Source organism: Marmota flaviventris, chromosome 1, assembly GCF_047511675.1.
Source record: "Marmota flaviventris isolate mMarFla1 chromosome 1, mMarFla1.hap1, whole genome shotgun sequence".
NCBI classification, from domain to species: Eukaryota; Metazoa; Chordata; class Mammalia; order Rodentia; family Sciuridae; genus Marmota; species Marmota flaviventris.
Genome location: NC_092498.1, coordinates 160,894,824 through 160,915,614, shown reverse-complemented (window position 1 = coordinate 160,915,614; position 20,791 = coordinate 160,894,824). Strand labels below are relative to the sequence as shown.

General features: G+C 44.3%; 1 long non-coding RNA gene across 1 annotated transcript in view; it reads left to right on the top strand.

Moving 5' to 3' along the window:
• LOC139707319 (uncharacterized) overlaps positions 1-9,724 on the top strand; it is a 55,875-nt gene extending 46,151 nt beyond the window's left edge. The window contains exons 2-3 of the long non-coding RNA XR_011708989.1: positions 9,318-9,399; positions 9,627-9,724. This is a non-coding gene — a long non-coding RNA (uncharacterized lncRNA). The remainder of the gene's footprint in view (positions 1-9,317; positions 9,400-9,626) is intronic.
• The last annotated feature ends 11,067 nt before the right edge of the window (positions 9,725-20,791 follow it).

The window sequence follows — 20,791 nt, the reverse complement described above, 5'->3', positions numbered from 1 at the left end:
TGAAAAGTAAATTACTAAGGGAAGAAGGCACCCCAGTGGAACCAAGCATAGTTAGAGCATGTGTTGATGGAAGCCCAGGAACTCTAGTCAGAAAAAAGAAAGTTCAGAAAAAGAAGGATTATCAGGAAAAAAGTTGCAGCAAAAGGCTATTACTGAATACTTTTCGTTACCGGAGGGTGCGTGAATTGGGTGGCGGCTACCACGTGCTCAAGCCGGTCATGGCGCAGCAAGGACTTTCCAAGCGGCGGCAGCTGGCTCGGCTCTTCCACTGCCTCGAGCCCAAATCTAGACCTGACCTGGAGGCACAGTCTCGCAAGCTTTTGCTCCCTGTGCCCGGAAGCAGTTTGAGTCCGGGACACTCCCCAGGGCCATCTGGGGCTGCCTGGGATGCTACCGGTGTCCCTGATGTTTAGTCATTTTCAATGCCAATAACTAAGCTACAATGATTCTCCCACACCTGGAGGCTGATTTTCTTTAGCCATTATTGCCGGAGTGAGGGTGGAAGAATTTCCAGTGTTGCTGAAAACCGGACGAGACTTTGGATCAAGCTAGCTGCCTGCAGAACTTACCTGGACTGTGATTTAAGCTAGCTGCCTGCAGAACTTACCTGGACTATGATTTACCTGGACTGTGAGTTAATCTATTGAGACAGTGCTTTACCTGGACTGAGACAACAAACTGTAATCTACAACAAATTGTAACTCAGTATCTTTGCTAACGGTGTCATTGCTGGTATAATTTTTCCAAGGGCTTGTTGCATGGAGCCATCAATTGGCTTGGTATTGTGGCATTTTGTATCCTCCCCTTCTGCTTGTAGCAGATTATTTATAGTGTTTGTGTAAAAACCACTATGGTCTTTATTTAAATTAAACAAAAGGGGGAAATGTTAGAGTCTGTAAACAAGTCAAGATGGCACCTGGCATTTTGCAAGAGGGAGTGGTTTGTGAAGTAACGCCAGCGAGCCATTAAGTGTGGAGATTCCTTATTGGTTGACTGCTGTATCTAGTTTATGTTAATTAAGATAAGCTGTGTGGAATGTATATATACCACTCCTGTCCTACAATAAATGGCTCCCACTCCTGCTGTATCAATGTACACAAGTTGTTCGTCACCCCCGGGGTTATTTTGCTGCAGCCGGACTGCGGCAATGGAAGTAACTGTTCTTTGCTAGTAGCTATGGTCAACAGACTTTGAGTGCATTTCTGTGAACTGTCTCAATCCTTACTAGTCTTATGAGGTGTCTTTGCACTGTTTATGTTGGGATACTGAGGCAAGGAAAGAGAATTACACTCTTCATAGTCATGGCCTGGGATATAGCAAAGCTAGGAACTAAACCCAGGTATTGCCACTGCAGAGTTCATGATCACCCAGTAGCCTGTCTTTTGTTTCTCCAACATTCTTTTTCTTAAGCTGAAGAATCACAAGTGATTTTCTAATCATAGGAACTCACATTCACTGAGCATATACTGTGTACTAGGACTCAGTGTGGGTGAGGGTGTGCCCCTTTTCTCCTTTCACATTTCCAGAAGTACAAGGAGGGAAAGAAGGAAGTTTGCAGAGGAAACAGATAAGGAAACAGAGGGTCTGAGAGGTTGGTCAGCTCCAATAAGATTTCTGCCTCCAGAAACCGAGTACATCTCATTTTCCAGACACATATTCCCAGAGCATCTAATAATTGCAAGAACTTGATTCACTGTGTGGCTATGCAAAGATAAATTGCAAAGAGGTTATGCTCTGTGATCAGAGAGACCACGACCACAAACAATCTTAATTGTGTTGAACCAATAAACACCAGAACAAAAATGTTTTCTTCTGGAAGAAGAAATGATGCCATTTTCAGCAAGAGCCAAGCTTTGTAAACCCTAGCACCCTTTTAAGCTTCTCCAAGTGCTACACGGAGCCCTTGATGATTTTCAGTTAGGAAATGTCCCCGACGCTGACATCCTATCGCATGACAAGAAGACAACAGCGAGGGACTTTCCCAAAAGTGACTCCAAGAGGCTGTGGAGATGTTTTCAGGTTCTAAAATAGTCACTTCCATTCAAATTCCTACGGGGCAATCATTAAAAAAAAAAAAGCTTTCCATTTTTCCTGGTCTGGAGGTGAGCCAGAAGGTCACTCTTAATACTTGGCTAGCTTCGCTTCGGTCTGAGAGAGATTTTTACGTGAATATAGGAACCAGTAGAGCCTTCTGAGCATGCTGTAGGGTCCAGTTCTCCCTGATCACCCCTGAATCATTGGGGGGAGGTCATGAGGAGGGAGCACTCAGCAGGCAACCTTTAAACGAGCCCAGAAACAACTGGAGCAAATGCAACGTGCTCCCTGAGGTGAATGCACGCCCTTGATTTTTCCTCCAGGTTTCTGCAGGGTGTGTATTTATAGACGGTCCCAGGGAGCGGAGGGTTGGGGACAGACTTCTTCACTAGAGAACAGGCCACACCCTCCCTGCTTCCCTATTTCTTTTTAAGGCCACCAGTGACGTCATGCTCACCTTCCACCCCAGGCAGGGGCTGGGTGTTTTTCTAATTGTCGGCCACACTTCCTCCACCGAGTTGCTTCTTCTCGTGGGGACCGGCTCCTGGAGTCAGGCACGAAGCAGGATCCAGCTCCACGTGCCAAGGAGGAACTCAGGAGCCATGGCGTCCTCCAGGCGCGACCTGTGGCGCGAGGCTGGGACATGTGAAGCAGGAGGACGTGACTGGAGCGAGGAGAGGGGCGACGAGGAGATCCACAGGCACTGCGGCTGCGGCGGCGTAACATCCTGGGCCTCTCTGCCTCCCTACAATCCTATTGGCCAGTCCCCTCAGAGGGGCACATGGGTCTGGCCAATCACCAGGGCTGGTGCAGGAAGAGGCGGAGCTAGATGAAGGCACCTAACCACCAGCAAGAGTGGGCCTGGCCTTACATCCAGTCAGTCGCCTGTCCGCCTTCTGGGTGCAGGAGCTCCCTTCGGGCCCATTTTACAGGTAGGAAGACTAAGGTTCAGAGAGACACACACTTGTCTCAAGCTACGTGGCTTCTTGGTTCATGTGCGGCCAGGTCCCATGACAAGGGTTCAAGTGAAAATAGAGTATGTGGGTTGGGAAGGCGAGGCTGCTAATAAAGGGTGCTATAGCAAGCCAGTGGGAGGCCTGTGTCACCAGGCAGGAAGACTGTCGGGACAGAGGTGGGAGGCCAGTGTCACCAGGCAGGAAGACTCTCAGGACAGGGGAGGACGGATATCTCAAAGTTATATCTCACAAAGGGTAAGAAATCTGGAGTATTTTTATTTATTTATTTTTATGTGGTGCTGAGGATCCAACTCAGTGCCTCATGAATGCCAGGCAAGCCCTCTACCACTGAGCCACACCCCCAGCTTTGACACCAACTTCTTCCACTACTTAAACAAAAGGGCGTGGCTATATGCCAATAAAACTTTATTTACACAAACAAGCGGCAGGCCAGATTTGGTCTCTGGGCCATATTCTGCCAATCCTTGGGTTCCACCAAACTTCATCACACAGGGCTGTTCAGAGAGTCAAGGCAGAAGCTACAAGTCCTCCTGGGGCCTAGGCTAAGAAGTCAACAGAATCATTTTGGCTTGTTCTGTTGGCCAACTCGAGTCACCAGCCAGTATGGATCTATGGGTGGATGACTAGACTTCACTGCCCGATAGAAAGTTCTGCAATATCATATGGCAAAGCCTTTGAGGACAGGAGGAGTTTTTGTATCCTTCTTTACCAATAGTCTACCCTCCAACCTAAGGGTGTTTGATTCCCGAGTTCTCTATAATAAACTACCACACTTCCTCTTTTATCTTTTACCTTGTTCAACTGGTTGAGGGTGGAGCTTAGGATGACAGCCACATCCTGATAAGTTTGTATCATGTTCAGTTCAAAATATGAACTAAGTCTTTATTCCAGGTAACAAACTTTGAGTGTGTGTGTGTGTGTGTGAGAGAGACTTATATTTGGCAGAATACATTTACGTAAATAGCTAACTGATTTTTGAAATAGTTTTTTTCCACCCAATTTTTTAAAAAAGTGAAACATTTTAAAAATATAGAAAAAATACAGTGAATTATTTATCAACTCATTTATCCACCACCTGGCTTAATAAATGTTACAATTTTCCCTCCTATTTGATTCAGATTACTTTTATGAAGTAAAATATTACAGGCTCAACTGGGTGTGGTGGGAGGCTGAGGCAGAAGGATTGCAAATTTGAGGCCAACCTCTACAATTTAGTGAAACTATGTCTTAAAAAAAAAAAAAGATCAAAAAGATCTGGAGATGTAGCTCAGTGGGAAAGCAACTCTGGATTCAATTCCCAGTACCAAAAACAAACAAACAACCTCCCCCCCACCCAAAAAAAAAAAAAACCCAAATCCTATTGGATCACTGGGTATGTGGTACATGCCTGTGATCTAAGCTACTTAGAAGGCTGAGGCAGGAGGATCACAGGTTTAAGGCCAGCTGGGACAACTTAACAGACCCACGTTGGCCAACAGAATACAGCCAGAATTATTCTGTTGACTTCTTAGCCTAGGCCCCAAGAGGACTTGTAGCTTCTGCCTTGATTCTCTGAACAGCGCTCTGTGATGAAGTTTGGTTGAACCCAAGACCCCGTCTCAAGAAAACAACAAACTACAAGTTCAGTTTAAGTGCCTTCTCTATCACTTTATATTTTCCTTCCCGTCTTCCCTCCCTGAAGCTGGTGAGTTTGTTTTATAACATTGTTTTTATACTTTCAGTACAAATATTGTTTTTATATTCAGTGCATGCACATGGATCCACAAAGCATGTGGAATTGTTCCATGTGTTTTAAAAATATATTCAAGTAGTGTTGGGCTGAGCACCTGTCATTCAGCAATTTCCCTTTACATCATGGTTTTGAGAATTCTCCTTGTGGATCTGTATACATCTAGGTCACTTCTTGTTAAGTGCTATGTGGTGTCTCATGGTACGAATGTGTCACTATTTGTTTATCCATTTATCTACTGATGGGCATTAAACTTCTGCTTGTTTGCAAGATTTGATGTTACAAGCTTTTGTGGATGTCACCTTGGGCATAAGTATAAGAGTCTTTCCAAGAGAACTGTGTCAAGAAGCCCAACTGCCAGGAGATTAATGGCATTTTTTTTTTTTTTGGTACCAGGGATTGACCCCAGGGGCACTCAACCACTGAGCCCCATCCCCAGCACTTTTCATAGTTTATTTAGAGACAGAGTTTCGCTGAGTGGCTTAGGGCCTCCTAAATTGCTGAGGCTGGCTTTGAACTCATGATCCTCCTGCCTCAGCCTCCTGAGGCGCTGGTATTACAGGCGCGTGTCATTGCATCTGGCAATGGCACATTTTTTAACATAACAAATGCTAAGTCTGGAGGTAAACATTCCAGGACTAAAGTACTTGACCTAGGTTGATTCCTTCTGCCTTTCTGCCATGTTTAGTGGGTTCATTTTATTCTCAGTTTGCATTTTCATGGACATAAAACAGTGATGGCATCTCTGGACGTCACATCCAATATTCCCGTCAGGAAGATGGACAAGGAGCAAAAGGCCCAAGAAGCATTCTGGACCCCATAGAAAAGTTCTGGTGGAAGCCCTGCTCCTCGGCTTTTCACTTATGCCCTGTTGGCCAGAAGAGCATCACATGTTTCACCCACCGGCAGGTGAAGAGGAAGTTTCCCAGAGGCTGTCGATGGAGTGGGCTTGGCTGGTCAGTGGTGTCTGCCATCCTGCCAGGGCATCATGGCTGGACCCTGATCATCATCCCCACTCTGAAACACTGCCCGAATCATCTCCAAAGGGGTCCATCCATTTCATAGTGCTGCGAGTGCAGCAGGTAGGCTCTGCTTTCCACGTCAAAATCAGGTAATTATGAAGAAGCTATAGCTTGTGTATTGCTAGATCAAGTCACAAACCAAACCCCAAAGCCCGTGCTCCCAGAGCCTGCAGCAGGATGCATAGAGCTTGGAGCATATGCCACACCCAATGTGAGAGCCCTTGCCTTGCCACCTAGTGGCCGGCTGAGTCTGTGTGAGTTAATGAGCCTCAACATCCTCATCTGTACAATGGGAGAAAAGCAGTACCTACTCATAAATATCTCTTAATGACTAAAAGATAGAATACTTATGAAGGGACCAGGGTGCAACTATGGAGGGAAACTGCAATCAGTGTTTCCTTCTGATATTGGCAATGTTATGTAGAGATTATAGATCATAGGCAGGTTGGCCGTATTTTTTGATCCCCAAATTAGGAAATAGATATGACACTTAAGAGTCTACTCATGAAAAAAACAGGTTAAAATATTTGAAATGGGAGCCTGTAAAAATATAACATGATTTCTAATATCTTTCTGTAGGTGCTTATACTAAACCATAGGCTTCATATAATCTTTGACTTCTAGAATGTCGTAGAAAGTTTTAGCATGTCCCAATTGTGTGTGTGTGTGTGTGTGTGTGTGTGTGTATCTCACTGGAATCAAATCCAGCCCCTCCACATACCCAGCATGTATTCTACCACTGAGTCATATCCCTAGTCCATGAGTATGTAGTAGTAAAATAAAATAAAAAGTAGGTAGACTGAGACCAAATGATCATTCCCTGAACCCTAATTTTATTCCTTACTTTGTAAATAATACAGACCTGGTTTCTGTTTTCATTTTAATTTTTTGTCTTTGGAGAACAAAGGTTAGAATACAAACCTCAAACTTCCTTTATTTTCATATAAGATGTAACATAAGAACTAAGATATGAGTCATTTGGAGAAGCATGAAAGCAATGAAAATTAATAGTTTTTTATGGGAAAAATTTGAAGCTGCTAATATTATTAAATCCACAGCGGAGAAAGCTAAATGAAAATGTCATAATTATCATTCTGCCCCTGAGCATTATCTTCACAGAAAACCTGTTAAAGTAGAACGATTGTAAATAATAGAAGGGGATATTGAAATTTTTTTTTGGGGGGGGAAGAATGTTCTAGAAACTGGGACTGCTAAACATTCTCCTGGTTCCCACATTATAGTGAGTGACCTGAGGAAACAGTGGCTAGTACTTTTCTAGAATTGTCTAAATCCCTTTCACATCATGAAAACCTTGATCTTCAATAGTTTTATTCTACAACCTCTGATCCTTAAAAAAAAGTGGCATGCTTCATAGTTATCATCAAAAGTACCATTCCACATAAATGTGTGAGATGCCTAACAAAATATCAGGCAAAATGGTAGACTCTAGGGATATAGTAGAATTCCTGCTGGAAGAATATCCTGCTCTCTGGGTAGATGAGAGATACACAGCACTTAGAATAGTCGGCCTCCTATGTGTGGCAGCCATGACTGTCATTCTTACTAAGTCCTACGGAACTTCCAGTAGAGACTGATGACAGTGATGGTTCTCAGTGGTTGAGCTTATGTTATGTGATGGTCACTGTACTTCTTGCCTTGTCTTCATTGTCCCCTTTAATATTCTCCACGACCTTGTAAGTTAGCTCTTCTTACAGGAATAGGACCTGAGGCCCCAGAACAGTGGCGGTGTGAAGACGGGAGGCCCAGGCCTGTACCTGGCCTCATTTCAGCCCCACTTTGACCAGGGAGACTGGGTCCTGGTTTCTTTTACTTTCTACCCAAAGTACCTTGTTTTCTTTAGAGCTCCATTGGTAGGCTCATTTTAGAACCATGCAGTCAGTCTGGAAGTATGATCAGCTTTTTAAAAAGCTCCTTGGAGTTATATTAATAAACACAGCTTAAAGTTTGAGAATTGGCCACCATAACCAGAGAATAGCCGAAGGAAAATCACCAGCACACCTAGAGTTTCTAACAGTGTATAAATGTGCATCTGGGGCCTAGCTGGTTGTGATTTGCCACCAGGGACGAGGACGGTGGTGGGACTTGGTTTTTACCTGCAGACATAGGATGCCTGCCTCAGAGAAGCAGAACTGGCCCAGATACAGTGTGACATTTGTGAGACAACATGGCAACAGAGCTTAGAGTATAGGCTTCATACTGCCAATTACCTGGGTGTGGAAGCTTGATTTCCTTCCTGTAGCTGCATAAACAGCCAAGGGTTTCCATTTCATTTTCCTTTTTTGGGGGTGGAGGGTACCAGGGATTGAACTCAGGGGCACTCGACCTCTGAGCCCCATCCCCAGCCCTAGTTTGCATTTTATTTAGAGACAGGGTCTCACTGAGTTGCTTAGGGCCTCCTTTTTGCTGAGGCTGGCTTTGAACTCATGATCCTTCTGCCTCAGCCTCTAGAGCCACTGGGATTGCAGGTATGCACCACCATGCCCAGCAAGGTTTTCCAATTCTGAGTACCAGTTTCCCTAACCTATGAGAGAGAATGTACATCCTTACATCCCAGACTCCTTGTGAATATTATTAATTAGTTAACAAATAACAAGTAAATATCAATTAACAAAGCATGAGACACAGCCTCATGAGGTTGGGACTGTTCTTTAGCCCCCCACCCCCAGCACATAATCAAATGCTTTGTTTTTGGGAAAGAGTCTATTATTCCCAAAAGGTTATCAGAAAATGTGCTCTGCTGCAGATGGTCAATGTTAAAAAAAGAAGAAAGAAGTTCAGAGAGGGCACGGACATTGCCCAAGGGCTAGGGATGGGGTGGCGGAGGAGACAGAGATCTGAGTGTGGGACTTGCTTTTAGTGGCATTCCCTGAGGCCTGGGTTCTCTCTATTCCTATCCCAGATTTTAAAGGAGCTTGAAAATTTGGGAGAAGAAGGCTAATACTGCAAGAGAAGATGGCTTCAGAGATGGGGAGTTGGGTGGTCCCGTCTTTCCTTCCAGACATTGATTCACGATGACTTAATTCTAGAAAGATCGTCAGCAAGTAAAATAAATAGGCTAATCACCGTGGGCAAATTGTATGTTAATGCATCTGAACATTGTTTCCAGTCTGACCCTTAAATATACGTTTAATCAATCTAGACGGATGAGTCATCCTGCTCTTAATTCATCTTTCTGGACATTTATAGAGAAAAGGCCAAGTCTTCACGCAGACCTTATAAACGTGCCTTGGTTTGGTATGGATTTTTATTTATGTGCAGAGCCCAAGCAGCCGTTGCTTCTAAATGATGGCTTGTTTTGAATGTTCTCAGACCTTCAAAATGTTTTATTTCTACCCTTGGGGAGGGAATGGGGTGAGTTAAAAGAAAACACGGAATGGTTGTTTTTCATGGCAGGAGCCAGCAGTCCTTCTGGGCTGTGCGGTTGTGTTTGGGCTTTGTCGCTTTACAGTGGGGGTGGGGAGAAAGACGGGGTGCATGCGAATCAGAAGGCCTTCTTTGGGGAACCATGTCTCACTCAGATTTATCTCATCACAGGGACCCTGTGTTCAGTTTCCTTTGCCACCGAAATGATCAATGTCATTCCTTTGGATGTGGGGTATCCCCCAGAAGCTCACAGGTGAGATATGCAGGAAGGTCCAGAGGAGACATGACTGGGTTGTGAGAGCCTTAACCCAACCAGTGATTGGACCCCTGATGGGATTAACTGGGTGGTGGCTGGAGGCAGGGGGGTGTGGCTGGAGGAGGGGGCATTGGGGGCGTGGCTTTGGGGGTCTCTATTTGTCTCTGGAGAGTGGAGTCTCTCTGCTTCCTGATCACCATGTAAGCTGCTTCCCTCCACCACAGTCTTCCTCCATGATGTCCTGCCTCCCCTGGAGCCCCGAGGAATGGAGCCTGCTGTCTATGGACTGAGACCTCGGAAACTGTGAGCCCCAAATCAACTCCACCTCTTGTCCCATTGCTCTGGTCGAGTCTTTTTGTCACAGCAGCAAAAGGCTGACTCAAACAAGGAGTCTCATGAAAGCATGTCCCTGGAAACTAAAGGCTTGCACTTCACCGAAGGCCAAGTTGGGGCCCAACTGCCCAGGCCAAGGCCAGTGTCATCATGGGCTTTTGGTCTGTCAGACATGCCGGGGATGAACCATCTGCTCGTCCCGGGCTAGGAGTGTGGCTCTAGAGCTATTTGCTCCAGGGATCGCCTTAAATTGGAGTCAGTCCTCTGGGCTCTGGGCTCTTATCTGCATATGTGCAGCAGATAATGGCATTATCGCTCTGTCCTCAAGTTCCTCTTGTCCACCAGGCTGTTGTGCCCCAGGATCAATGACTCTTGCTAATTTTGTGGTCCTGCCTTCAGCTCTTAGCATTCCTTTGTATAAAGTCCTCTGTAGCAGACACTGTAAAATTCCAGAAACTTGCTATATCCCCCGGGTTTGGACTTTGTAGGTATTCCTGAGATTGACATTCCTATGATCATGAAATAAAGCGAGGTCATAAGAATGGCATGTCTTGAGCTAGAAATAAATCCACTGTGGCTGGAGGAGGGTGGACAAGGAATGGGGGTGGCAATTTGGCCAGTGACGAGGGCCAGATCATGATGGGTCTCAGGAGATACCGTAGAGAGTTTGGGTTTTACTCTAAATCCAATGGGAAGTCACTGCAAGGTTTCAAGCAGAGGACGGATATGGTCTGATTTAGGTTCTGGAGAGCTTCTTTGGTGTTGTGTGGATTCTTTGTACTAAAGTGTGGCCCATTCATGGCCCATCCATGGACAAGCATCATCTCTGAGCTTGTTAGAAAGGCAGAGTCTCAGACTGTTGGTGAGAATATAAGTCAGCACAGCCATCATGGAAAACAATATGGAAACTCCTCGGACAACTAAAAATGGCACCACTGTATGACCCAGCTGTCCCATTTCTGGGTCTGTTTCCAAAGGAAATGAAATCAGCCTACCAAAGAGACACCTGCATCCCTGTGTTTATTGCAGTACCCTCTTCACAATAGTCAAGACAGTGGTATCCATCTGTGGATAATTCGATAAAGACAATAAAGAAAAATGGCCTCTATGTAGAAGGGAATATTACTCAGCCATTAAAATAGATGAACTACTATCATTTGTGGAAAAAAAGGGATGGATCTGACTGACATTAGGTTCAGTGAAATAAGTTGGCCACAGAAAGACAAATACTGAATGTTCTTACAAGTAGAAGCGTAAAAACTTGATCTCACAGAAGAATGTAGAATACAGGTCACTAGAGATTGGGAAAGAGAAGTGGGTGGGAAAGGGGGATAAAGGGTGGTTGAAAAATAGGCACAGCTATATGGGAGAGTAAGAGCTACTATCCTAAGACACAATAGGATGACTATATAGTTTGAAAAGCTGATATTTTTATAAAGAACTAGGGAAGAAAAGTTCTTAGGATTCAAGCACAAAGATATGATAAATGAGATGGAAGTGTTGAATATCCTGACTTGATCATTATACATTGTATACATGGGTTGAATTATCATCTTGTACCCAGAAATATGTACAATTATTATGCAGCAGGAAAAAACTGTAAGAGAGACAGAGTCTTGGGCCCCTCCTAGGTCAGGGAGGCCTCATCTGCACTTTCCACAGGACCCCTCCTTAGAACTGCTCTGGTGGAGAATGGGTGGGGCAGAACGAGGAATCAGGTGGTAAGCTCCCCCACTTGCTGACTTTTCAAGTTTCAGACAAGTGTTGTTCTAGATAGATCTCAAGGGCCAACCCTAGCTTGCTTCCATGTTTCACTTCTGATTGGACTATTGCTTGTAACGTTTCATTTGTTAACTGATTTTCCAAGTTCCTAGGTGACTGTCATTTTTGGCTTTTACTTGGCAGCTGAACTGCCCATTGAATCTTTGCCTGGGCGTTTTCCTTATTTATCTATTGATTACATACATCCTCAGCCCTCAAGAAATAGCCACTTTATCCATCATAATCCCAAGTAGCCCTTGTATCAAATATCTGTGTCTTAAAAGGCAGATAAATGGATCCCTGAAGCTGGTGTAGCTTCCACATTCAAACTGGTAGGCAGCCATCACCCTACCACATTAGTATCAGGGGATTATAGGTTGCCATTGGCATTGAGTCGGCTAAGGTTAGATTTGACTTAAACTATGAAACTGCTAACAACAGCTTATACCAGATAAGCCTATTTCTCTCTCAGGTCAGAATCTGGAGGTAGATAGTGTAAAGTTGTTAAAAAGGTTCTACGCTCGAAAGACTCCAGGGACCAGGGTTGTTCTACTTCATTCCACTGTGTGTAGCTTCCATTCCCAGAATTACCATGGTCCAAGATGACGACTCTTTCAGTTAGCGTTTTTGCTGCTGTGACCAAAAGACCTGACCAGAACAATGGTAGAGGAAGAAAATTTTATTTAGGGCTCATGGTTTCAGAGGTCTCAGTCCATAGATAGCAGACTCCATTCTTTGGGGCTCAAGGTGAGGCAGGACATCATGGGGGAAGAGTGTGGTGGAGGGAAGCAGCTCACATGGTGATCAGGAAGCAGAGAGAGACTCCACTCTCCAGAGACAAATAGAGACCCCAAAGCCACGCCCCCAATGCCCCCTCCTCCAGCCACACCCACCTGCCTCCAGCCACCACCCAGTTAATCCATCAGGGGTTCATTCACTGGTTGGGTTAAGGCTCTCACAACCCAGTCATGTCTCCTCTGGACCTTCTTGCACTGTCTCACATGTGAGCTTTTGGGGGACACCTCACAGCCACACCATAATAGCAACTTCCCCTCCAGCTACCACATTAAAATTCCAGCCACCAGGACAGAAGAGATAAAAAAGGTGGCACAAAGAAATCATGGCAGCAGACTGAAGAAAGCTTAATAGAACTCACATATGGTATTTCGTATTTGTGGATTATTGGTCTGAACTGAGGCTGTGTAGGGCCCCAACTCTGTGACCCCAACTCTGAGAAGTGGCTTCTGTTTTCGTTGTACAGGTACTGAGCTAGTTCTTAGTTTGAGAGAAGAGGAGAAAAGTATTAGGAAATAAGCAGTGGTTCCCAACGCAGCATGTCTCAGGGAGTGTGATTTGATATGTAATCTAAACAGATAAGGGTACCTCCCCACTTTTATCTAGACTGAATATTCCCCATCATGATCTCATGACTGTGTCGTATAATTCTTTCCACTTTTTGTTCCAAGGAAAAAGAGATGTGTGATTGAGCAGGAATGCATTCCTGCATTCAGAGTTGAAATATGCAGATGACCCTCACCCACTGGAAGCAGGATAAAAGAGATCCCCTGGATAGTTCTATTACTATAAGCATCATTTCCTGAGCTGGGTCCTTGGGCAACAAAGGAATGGAAGAGGAGCTAGGCCTCACCAGGAGTCCTCCTTGACCCAGCAGCCAGACCCCTTCCTTGCTACCAAAGGAATGGAAGTGGGCAGGCGCAAAGGCTGGACTTCCAGAGCGGCTTCTACCAAGGTGTTGAATCTTAGGTCTGGAATGGGTCTGTGTCACTCCAGTGGCTAGCAGGACCAGCTGTGGAGCCAGCTGGGCCAGAGTGGAGGAATGGCTGTTCTACTTACAAGCTGGCTACTTCGGGGCAAAAAATCTCTGATCTCAGTGTGCATGCTTGAAAAAGGAGGGAATGAGGCTGTCAGTTGACAGCGCATAGGCAAATCAATGAGACACTGCATGAGAAGCTCTTAGCGTAGAGCTTGGGCCTATGTTAGGACTTAAAAAATGTTGGGTATTATATCTTCAGCCTATATACATATATACATATATATGTGAAAAAAATATAAATGTAATGGTAATGATTTTATTTATAGATTTATAAACATAACGATCATATATATAATTTTTTTGGCCCCTAGGATTGAACTTAGGGGTGCTTAACCACTGAACCACATCCCCAGCCCATTTTATTTTTTAAGACAGTGTCTTGCTAAGTTTCTCAGGGCCTCACCAAGTTGCTGAGGCTGGCTTTGAACTTTTGATCCTCCTGCCTCAGCCTCCTGAGCTGCTGGGACTTACTTACAGGTGTGCGCCCCCACACCCAGCATAATATATATATTTTAAAGGCATTTTAAAAGGACATTGTTCTTGAGTCACATTTTTAATATTATTTATTATTATTTAAATGTATATTATATAATGATGTATTATGCATATATTATTTAAACATATATAGAATTAAATACATAGATATAATAAATGTGTAAGTTTATATATGAACTTATATATAAGCTTGTGTATTTATCATATTTATATATTCCTCCATTAACTCAACAAATATTTGGTACCTACTATGGGCCAGATCCTTGTTGGTAGCATTTGCTGGAGGGGGCAGGAAATGAATTAATAAATGAGTGATTCAGTTCTGTGCTAAAAGCAGCTCATTGCTTAGTGGAAAAGAAAAGAACTGAACCATTAATTCTGCTTCAGTGAGGAAAAATGCAAAGTATAAAATGTTATTAAAACGAGAATAGAGAGTTATACTCCTGACCATCAACTCTGTGTCATTTCTTCAGGTCATCATGAATCATATGCTCTGTCTTTTATTTACCATCACCTTGTGTTGGGGGGGGGATAAAGACAAAACAAATCTTACCTTAAATGTATATAGTGATTGTAGGTTGCGTCTTAGTTTCAGAAATGTATGTGAAGAAAAATCAAAATGTAGGCGGGTGTGGTAGTGCACACCTGTAATCCCAGCAACTTGGGAGGCTGAGGCAGGAGGATTGCAAGTTCAAAGCCAGCCTCAGCAAAAGTGAGGCCTTAAGCAACTCAGTGAGACCCTGTCTCTAGATTAAACACAAAATAGAGCTGGATGTGGCTCAGTGGGCGAGTGCCCCTGAGTTCAATCCCAGATACCCACATACACACAAAAAGACCTTTCACAACAGGATGACTAATTATTTTGATTTAAATGCCCATAGAGAACCAAGTAAATTCTTGCATGTACACACACAAGACTTAGCTTGCTTATACTTATTGGAAACACTTCCTTCCAAGGATGGCTCAGGCTCATCCCACCAGCTGTAGGATTGCAAAAGTGAGGTTTTTTTTAAAAGGAATTTCAGTGTAAGGGAAAAGAAAACTGTTCCCCCTAACTTTAATGTACATCACATTCACCTGGAGGGCTTGTTAAAACACCAAGTCTTAACCTCTCTTCCCTAATTTCTGGTTTATTAGGTCAAGAATGGGGTCTAGGAACTTTTTTTGGGCACCAGTGTCACTTTTAGTGTCGGTTTCCAAGGCCTCCCTTAATTATGTCTGCCTGAATACTTGAGAACATCTCCTGTGTCCTTGACCAACCGGAATCTCTTCTCTCTCTGCCTCTTGGTATCCGGTTCACTATGCTGGACTCAAGAACTTACTTTGAGAACTGACCGGTTCCCTGAGGGGTGCTAAGAACTTATGCCAGCACCATCAGATGGGAAGAGTGGTCTATGGGTACCAGCTTTGTGGCATTTAGGTGTCCCACCATCCCTGTGAGATGCGGACTGTGGTCATTCTTGCATCCCAGAGGAGGAAACTGAAGCACAGAGTTTAAGTGACCTTCCCTCTTAGCTGAACAAGAATTCAGTCCAGCCCATGGGACCCGAGTGTAGGCACTTGAAAGCCCAGTTGTCCAATCCTTGGGTCAACAGCAAGAGAAAGCAAACTAGAGTAACCCCATCCACCACGATCCAGAAGGCCCCCCTATTTTCCCCTCAGACGCCTGCTTCCCTCCTAATCTAAAAAAAAAACAAAAAAAAAAACCCAGAATACCTATTAATCAGAAACAAAGAATCCCTGCCATCGCACGTTGCTGTTTGTGCCAGCATCGCCAGGGAGAAGCTCCACCATCCATTATTTTGATGGGTGCTGAAGGGAGGAGAAGGATGAGATCAGCCCTCAATGGATCCAGAAATTATTGGCAAGTACCACCAGAAGGGGTGTGTTTCACTGAGGAGAAGCCACGTGTGCGATGAGCAGTTATCTGCTTTGAAATGCAACCTCAGACAAAAGTCTTACGAAGGGAAAAAATGAACATCAGGAATGGAGAAGGAAGATGACCAGGGGGAAAGTCTGTGCTCTCCCTTATCGGAGATCTCCAGGGTTGCGCCATATTTCTGCAATACGAGAGGACTGAAGCGCAGATGACTTCCAACCTTCTGATCCAGGTGTGTTCCTAGGCAGAAAAAAAATGACCCTACATTTGTCTGTTTGCACTGATAAAAGGTTAAAAAAAAAAAAAAAAAAAAGGCCGGGTGTGGTGGTGCAAGCCTGTAATCCCAGCAGATTGGGAGGCTGAGGCAGGAGGATCACAAGTTTAAGGTCAGCTTTAACAAAAGTGAGGCCCTAAGCAACTCAGTGAGACCCTGTCTCCGAATAAAGTACAAAATAGGGCTGGGGATATGGCTCAGTGGTTAAGTGCTCCTGAGTTCAATCCCCGATAAACCCCCAACCCCAAAAATAAGGTATAAAATTTTTTTTGTTGTTTTTATTTCCAGATAAATGTAAAAATTCTGCATGAAATTGAGCTAAAACTGCAGCTTGGCAGGAAGAGTGTTTATGAACGGTTGGGAGGGATGACAAGAGCGTGGTGTCTTTTTTTCTGTGCTTTTCCTTTGGAAGCGTGTGTGTTTAGATTTGCTCGACAACCTGCCAGGTGGTTTTGTGTGGGATGGGTCTTGACTCCAGTGTATTTTGTGTTTATTGTTTTAGAATCACTGGCCCCAATAAGTCTTCCTGTTCTACATGGATTTTCCAGTAAATGGCAAAGGCCCCCTTAAATCTGTCTGCAGTTCTCAAGAGACTGGTCCAAAGCCTTCCCAGGAACCATGGGTGGGCATCTATGGAAGGGCTCACGGTCATGTTTATTTACTCACTTTGGAGGTAGGAGCCTGCCCTTCAACTCAGAGAAGGAACACAGACGGTGATCTGCAGTTGAAAGCTAGTGAAAGCTAAATGGTTGGGCTTGAGGGGGCTGGCGGGAACCCAAATCCGGCCAAGGTCAGCGTGGAGTGCTGCTAGGGCTGCATTAGCATTATCACGGTCAACATTATTTCCCCAATTATCCTTTAATGGGTCCAATTTACCTTCAAGTCTGTAACTAAGACACAGATTCCTTATCTTCTGTTCCGCAGTCCTCAAACAGATCCAAAGCAAATTTCAGCCTTCCCAGCTCTGAAGCCAATCTTGATCTTTTCCAACAGTTATTCTGTTCTTATTTTTGTGTCTGCCTCAGACTGGCCATTAAACCCAGACTCCCACTGTATAACCATGATTGTTCATATAGATACGGGCTACTCAGCTTGTAAGTCCATGGAAGGTGCCTTTGTAAAGTAATGTTCAGTGTCATTTTGGGTATAGGTGATGCCACTAGGCTTGGATACAAAGTTTTTTTAAAAATCGAGAAATTCTCAGTAGGGCGAAATGTCATACACCTATAATCCCAGCCACTGGGGAGGCTGAGAGAGGGGGATCCTGAGTTCAAAGCCAGCCTCAGCAAAAGTGACAACAAGTCTCTAAATAAAATACAAAATAGGGCTGGGGATGTGGCTCAGCAGTTGAGTCCCCCACTGAGTCCTGGGTTCAATCCTCAGTAGCCACTCCCCTCCAAAAAAAAAAGAAAAAAGAAAAGAAATTCTCCAAAATGTCACTGTTGAAGTAGCTGTATTTTTTTTTCTCTTGCTTTTTGCTCTTGGGTTTGGCTTGAGTATTTACGGGGGGATGATGGGGAGGTAAAGCAAGCAGCTGATAGGTGGTCGATTATCAAGACATTTTAGTTCGCTTCCCAAATTTACTGTTGAGTGGTTGTCATTTTATTTGATCCCAGAAGGCTTAAAAATCATCCAAATCTATGCATTAAGACTGAGAAGAGTGAACATGTACCCAGTTCCCAGTTACTGAATTGACCTTTTTTTCTTTTTTTTACAGATTATTGTTTTTAAAATTATTATTATTATTATTATTATTATTTTGGTACCAGAGACTGAACTCAGGAGTGCTTAACCAGTGAGCCTCATCCCCAGTCCCCTTTTATTTTGTATTTCCAGCCAGGGTCACTCCAAGTTGCTCCTGGCCTTGCTAAGTTGCTGAGGCTGGATTTGAACTCATGATCCTCCTGCCTCATCCTCCCCAGCAGCTGGGATAACAGGCCTGCACCTCTACTCTGGCTTTCTTTGCAAATTAAAAGTAAACACAAAACAAAAAACTGACACCTAGGGTCCACCAGACTGGGAGCTTCTTGAGGTCAAGGGCACTTCCAGGCCCATTTCTGTGTCTTTGACCTCTAGCACCCTGCTTTCCTCAAGAAACAAGGTATGCAGTGATTGCTGAATGTAATGGTCTCAGTTCACCCTGTGCTTCTGCTCTGCTCTGGGTACCTCCAATGCAGGATGATAGAATAAGAGAAAATAGTTCCGCGTCACAAAGGAAGTCTTTGGGAAGATGGAGAGATGAAGGAACTATCCCAGGAATGCAGATAGTAGTAAGGAGAGAGACTTCAGGACCTGCCGTCCTGGTTGATAGTCATTATATTCTTAAGGGTTATATTCATGACCACTAAACATTAATGTGACCTGGTTGAGATCCTAAGTGCTGGAACCTCAGTCGTACTTGGAGTTAAGGACTCTACAGAGGTGATGAAGTTCAAAGGAGGTTGTAAGTGGCCCCCTCAACCTCCATGAAGGGTGTCCTTGTAAAAAGAGGAAACTTGGACATAGAGACTCACATAGAGGGAAGAGTTCCAGGAGCCACAGGAGAAGATCATCATGGACACGCCAAGAGAGAGCCTAGAGAGATCCTTCCTCAGTTGACTTCTAGTATCAGAACTCTGAGAGAATAAGTCACCGAGACTGCCATACTTTGTTATGGAAGCTTCAGATTTTGGTATTATCTTCTTCTTCTTCTTCTTCTTCTTCTTCTTTTTTTTTTTTTTTTTTTTTTTTTTGTACCATGGATTGAACTCAGGGGCACTTAACCACTGAGCCACATCTGCAGCCCTTTTATATATTTTATTTAAAGACAGGGTCTCTCTGAGTTGCTTAGGGCCTCTATAAGTTGCTGAGGCTAACTTTGAACTCACAATCCTCCTGCCTCAGCCTCCAGAGCCTCTGGGATTACAGGCGTGCACCACCGTGCCCAGAACACTTTAAATTTAAATCTCACATGTTGCTAATGTCTCCTATACCCTACAGCTTAGAACACAGAACATGAAGCTCTTCATTCAGTCAGTTGTTTTCAAACCCCTTTACCCTCTCCTGCTCTAAATGAACCTAATCTAATATCTGCGTTTTTTCCTCATGGGACTCAATTTTCTCACATTGGTTTCTGGACTCGCCAGTCAACGCTGCAAACCAAGCAGTCTTCAGAGGTGCGATCACAAAGCAAAGCACTAGATTTTTAAACAAACTGAAAAAAGGGTTATTGGTCTAAGAAACAGAACAAGGAGTAGAAAATAATTAGTCGGCTCATGCTATTGTGAGCCAGCCTCTGGGTGCTCTGAGCAAACTCATCTCCTGCCATTTGAGGAAAGTTGCCAACATTTGCTCTCCTGTCCTCTGAGGACCGTTGCCAAATATGCTTTCATTTCATCCTGTTTGGACAGTTGTTTTAATGCCCTTTCCTGATGTTATCCCTGAACACACAATTAACAGATTTCTTGAAGACACCAGCTGCAAGGAGAGCTGTCCGCCCTCCATTGCGCTCCAGCCCTGGCTCGCTAGCTCGGCTTGGTGAGCAGATTCTAGAATCATGTAGGCTCTTCTGTCTGAGCAACGAAGCTCTGAGGGACTCCCATCCAACCCTTTCTCCCTTGGTCCTTTTGGGAAAATGTGCCTCTTCTCATCTCAGCCTCTGTCAAGACTGCCATGCCCCTCTCAACAGGCTGTGACAGTTTTATGGGGTTTTGACCATTCTGCATCTCTCAGGGCATTTTGATGCCAAAGATATCAGAAGCACATCCCCCCCTCCCCCAGCCCAATGCCGGTTTTTGCTGCTGCCTTATTAAATGGGCAAACATGGTTGAGAAAGAGCTCTGAGATTCCCTGGCATGATAAAGGGGATTGGATATGGAGTCTGTGGTTTCAGATTCCAGCCGTCATCCTCTCAAACTTGGCAACTGCAGAACCACATATCCTTTGGGCATGGTGTCTCAGTAGGTCCCGCACCAGGGCTCCTCCTCTTTCAAGGTCAAATGCACAGTAGTGGAGCTTCATGAGGACTTTGGAAAGACTGTGGATGTTCAAATGCCATTTTAAAAATTTTACTATTATTTTTTTAGTTGTAGATGGACACATTACCTTTATTTATGGATTATGTGGTGATGATCGAACTCAGTGCCTCAGACATGGTAGGTAAGTGCTCCGCCACTGAGCTACAACCCCAGCCCCTCAAATGCCATTTTAAAATAACTTAGTGTTTAAAAAGGTGTCATGAGGCCAGGTGCAGTGGTGCACGCCTGTAATCCTAGCAGCTTGGGAGGCTGAGGAAGGAGGATCATGAGTTCAAAGCCAGCCTCAGGAACAACGAGGCACTAAGCAACTCTAAATTGAGACCTTGTCTCTAAATAAAATACAGAATAGGGCTGGGGATGTGGCTCAGTGGTCGGGTGCCTCTGAATTCAATCCCCAAGACCTCCCCGCCCCAAAAAAGGTGTCATGTAACATTGAAATGAAAATAATCATGCATATATCCTATATCCTAGCAATTTTGTTTTCAGGCATCTATCATCTAGAAATAGTTAATACAGGTGCCCCCAAAGAAGAACATTAAAGGAAAATATTGTCAGGGTTTGAGGTTGGCAAATGAATTAAAACTATCTAAGTGTTCATTCAAAGGGAGAGTGGTTAAGTGAATTATTGAATATCTTTACAAGGGAATCATTTGCATACATTAAAGACGGCATCGGTTTATTTATAAGTGCTGATATTGGCTGGGCATGGTGGCGCATGCCTGCAACCCTAGGGGCTGGGGAGGCAGAGGCAGGAGGATCACAAGTTCCTAAGCTCTAAGCAACTCAGTGAAACCTTG